The following is a 4,837-nucleotide window of genomic DNA, read 5'->3' as shown; positions in this document are numbered from 1 at the left end:
CCCTCTGGGATTTGCTGCAAGAATCACTGCCTCACACCTGCCTTCCTTTGCAGCAGAGGATTTCTGCACCTTGCAGCACAGAATCTAACCTCAATAACACCAGCTTGCCAACGTCAGAATCTGGCCCCTCTATCTGACCCATTATCCTACACCAAGTAAGCATTCTGCATCACCCCCTCCTTGTGAAACAAGTCTGTGTGCAACCATTTTAAGGAACTGCTCTTGCCTACTATAAACATTTTTAACTGAAGAATCACAGCTTCACATGGCTTTGAAGCGTTTTCCATCAAGTTATGCTCGCCAATACTAAGGTAAGTTTGTGTACAACGAATTCCTGAGAGCCTGCTGTTTTTTTAGCCAAGTGAAGTTCAGATATTGCTAAAGCATTTCCAGAACTAAACATACTAGGAAGGGGAGGGCAAGATGAGGCAGAGAAACCTGGGTTTGTTGAGTCAGCAGAGAGTGTTAGCTCCAATACCAGGACCAGCAGCACTACGCTATGAGAAACTTGCATATCTTGTTACCGACGGGCTCTAGCAGTTCTAATTCTACTATACAACCTTTACAGAGAACTGAAAGTTCAACACATTTATGAATCATGCCAGTGCAATATGCCCTAACCCAAACCATTTACAAATAAGACACAGACTGCAACAACACAGAAGAATGAGTCAGGAGAAGTCGGGGATGAGAAGCTGCAGCGAAGAAAGCACCCCTCCAAGAGTACTAAGCACATGAAATCAAGAGTGCATCTAGTTTTGTGCATCATTTGGTGCACAAACAACAATTTAACTGGTACCAAAAAACTTTCTTGGCTGCAGGCCAGGAAGGGTCCTCCAGTTGTCAGGCTGGATCAAAACCTTTGGCAAAGCACACTGTGAACTTTGGTATTTTGACCCGTTGCCAACTGCATTCATTTATTCATTCATTACACTGCTTCTGTTTAACTTGATAGGAGATGATGAACCCAATGTATACTCTCAGTAACATTAATTTAAAACCCATTAGCACTATTTTAAAAACAGCAGGTTATGAGCCATTCATTTTATGTGACAGACACCGATTGTTTCCACTTCCGAGCATCTGGAAGCATTAGTCTGTGGCATCTCTAAGCCTCACCAGACTAACATGAGGAAGTTTTTCTTTCACTAGGTTTTGCCATGAAAACGTTGAGGAATTAAGCCAAATCTCCTTTATCTAGCTCTTTAGGAAATGGGTAACAGCATAATTCCAACAACATTCAATACTGTGTGTGCTTGAAATCTATGTCTGTGTGTGAGCAATGTGCTTTTTCAATACTTTCTAGGCTAGGCAGAAAATAGAGGGGTAAGAAGAAAAGACAGCATCCTCTGCAGGAGAATGATGGGGGGAGGAGAATGGTAATTATATCTAGATGTAAAAACATCTGAATTTAGAATTCCAAGAGCTAAGCTTTAAACAAAAAACAAAACAAAAAAATAATCTTGCCATCATCTTGAAATATTTGAGATTAAGAACTTGTGTGAAAACTGCAAATCAAAATTAGGGGACTAAAACGAGTACAAGACTACCCAAAATCATTGGTTCATAAAAGTGCTCCATTCTACTATGCATTTCCTTACCCGGGCCCTCCCCTCCCCTCCCCAAATCACCACCTCCCTTCCATGATAGTTTCACAATATTTATGTATACACAAACAGGCACCCTAATCTTGTAGAACAGCATCACCCTTTCAGACAACTGCTATGCAAGTCACCAAGCTGTTGATCATCCCTATAAAATGGTGGCCCCACAATGCACCTCAGACACACTACCAAAGCCAGCACAGAAAGGAGGCACAATCTCCTCATACTAGTTACAGCCCTGCCAATCTGCTTCCACTAATCCCTAAATCTTGCAATACAGGTGTACCCAACACTGTTTTATGCAGCTGCAAGGCAGCCAGCGAAGGGCTGAAATTCAAGCCTGCAGAACACAGGCAGTGGCCTATTCTCCTAGGCCTTCCTGGTGTCCACTTAAAGCACTCACAGACATTGATAGCAAGAGGCATTAACTTGGTCCCCCATGTATGTACAGAAGTTGCTTTTTTTTTTTTTTTTTTGCCATTTAGAGCATTTTATTGGTATGATTTAACAGAAGCGTATGGCTTTACAGCACTTTAAAAATGGATACAGCACTTTAAAATTAACCCTTCTTAAATAAGGCGTTAAAATTCAAAGCACTATATTTTACAACACTTCAGCAACCTACAGTGCTTTAAATAACTTCTGTACACTGGTCAAATTTCTGACCAGTAGAGAAATGTTACAGAATGCCTCTTGCCTCCTGCCTCCTAGCCTGGAAAGTGCAGGGAGACTCAAAGGCCTTCCCCAGCCCCCCGCCCCACCTAACAAACACTGCACTTCTGTCATATTTAAGAGCGCTGCAACTTTATAGTACTATAAAAAGTGCTCTAAATTACAGCACTGTAAACAGTGCATGTACGCCTGTACAGACCCCTAATCTGACAATTTGTCCAACCAGGCCAAGGAATTGCAGCCAGTTACTCTTGGATTGAGCCTAGTCACCATCAACTAACTACAGCATCTTCCAGAAAGGTGTCTGCGGACATTACGAGACAGAAAAGCCAACACTCCCTGGGAAGTTTAACCTTGCCTCTCCCTTACTTAATCATTCATGCCGCTTCCTACCAGCTCCAGCGGGAACCATATTCCAACAGTGTCATGGAGGTGACACCCGTCTTAATTTTACAGTTCCTAACCTTGCAAAGGTTAGGAATTTAGCCACTCTCCATAACCTGGAAAGGCATGAGCCATCCCTAGGCAATTTCAACCCCTCATTAAATGCTTTTGGACAGCTCAATGCTCCTACACTGGCTCCTTGGCAAGGATTATCCCAGCTACAAAAGGTACAAGCTGTATGTTACCAATTTCAATGACCTGCATCATTAGCTTGCCTATCTCTGCTGGTTAAACAGCCTGGCTTTTGTCTCATGGCTTTTCTTTCCATGAAAATGAGAGCAGCAGCACAAGGTCAGGGAACTGGGGACTGGATAGAAGACAAGGCCTAGTATGGAGCTAGTGGGGACAGAGATGAACCCTCTTTCAAATGGAATCATAGAAAATGAAGGTTGGAAGGGACCTCAGAAGGTCACCTAGTCCAACCGCCTGCTCAAAGGAGGACCATCCCCAACTAAATTATCCCAGCCAAGGCTTTGCCTAGTCGGGTCTTAAAAGCCTCCAAGGATTGAGATTCCACAACCCCTAGGGGTAGCCTGTTCCAGTGCTTTGCTACCCTCCTCATGAGAAAGTTTTTCCTAATATCCAACTTAAACTCCCCTTGCTGCGATTTGAGACCATTGCTCCTTGTTTTGTCATCTGCCACCACTATGAACAATCTAGCTCCATCCTCTTTGGACCACCCTTTAGATAGCTGAAGGCTGCTATCAAATCTCCCCTCAGTCTTCTTCTGTCTAAATAAGCCCAGTTCCCTCAACCTCTCCTCACCAGCCCCCTAACCATTTTCACTGCCCTCCTCTGGGCTCTCTCCAATACATCTACATCCCTTCTGCAGTGAGGAGGCCCAAACATCCCTCACTACACACCTCTGCCCATGAACGGCTGGTGCCTCCCAAGACTGGGGGGAGGCACCATTTGTAGTTGGTGGCAAGCGGGGACCAACCACAGATGCCAGCAGCAGTGTGTGTGTTGGGGGGAGGCAGAAGGCAACCGCCCATAAGTCAGTGGTGGCCAATCTCATGCCCTCCTGTGCCTCCCCTATGCGTCGCCTATGCCATTCCACTCCCCCTCCCCTGCTCCCTGGCATCAACCACCACTATTCCCTCAATCAAGTCCACTATCCAGCCATCGGTGAACTACAAAGAGCATATGCATCAGCTAAAGGCTGGAGAATAGCAGTGCAGAATCCTTAATCCAAATCCATGCCCAACCTAGAAGAAGGTGCTCCATACAATCCCTTTGCAGCATAAGAGGCTCAGTCAGGAGGTGTGCAGCAGCCCATACCCTCCTTCCAGCACCTGCTCCTGGCCAGTACATAGCAGAATGGAGCAGGTGCTGGAAGAGGAAACCCAAGAACTGCCACCACTGTCCCAACAGAACCCGGCAGCCTGTGGCTGGAACAGGGGAGGAGCACCCACAGATTTTCCCGAAGAACCCGGCAGCCTGTGGCTGGAACAGGGTAGGAGCACTCACAGATTTCACAGACATTAGGGCTGGAAGGGACCTCGGAAGATCAGAGTCCAGCCCCCTGTCCCAGAGGCAGAAAGTCAGCTGGGGTCACAGGATCCCAGCAAGATAAACACCCAATTTTTTCTTGAAGGCATTCAGAGTAGGTGCTTGAACCACCTCCAATGGCAGGCTATCCCAGACCTTGGGGGCTCGGACAGTAAAGAAATTCTTCCTTATGTTCAGACTGAAACAGGTCTTGCAGGAGTTTATAACCATTCAACCTTGTCATCCCTTGGGGCGCTCTGGTGAATAATCGTTCCCCCAGATCCTGGTGAACACCCCTGATAAACTTATAGGTGGCCACTAGACCACCCCTGAGCCTGCGCTTTTCATCAAGCTGAAAAGCCCCATAGCTCAGCCTGTCATCATACGGTCTGTTTTTCTGACCTCTGATCATGCACGTGGCTCTTCTCTAGACTCTCTCAAGCTTCTCCACATCCTTTTTGAATTGTGGGGCCCAAAACTGGATGCAGTACTCCAGCTGTAGCCTCACCAAGGCCGAGTACAACGGGAGATGACTCTGGGGCTCGCCTGCATCCAGGGGCAAAGGAATCCAGTTTGGGACTGCATCACTACACAAACCCCCACCCTCTGCCCATCCTCAGTCTGCC

This window comes from Alligator sinensis, unplaced genomic scaffold (assembly GCF_000455745.1).
Source record: "Alligator sinensis unplaced genomic scaffold, ASM45574v1 scaffold85_1, whole genome shotgun sequence".
Lineage (NCBI taxonomy): Eukaryota > Metazoa > Chordata > Crocodylia > Alligatoridae > Alligator > Alligator sinensis.
Note: the sequence above shows the minus strand (reverse complement) of the source record.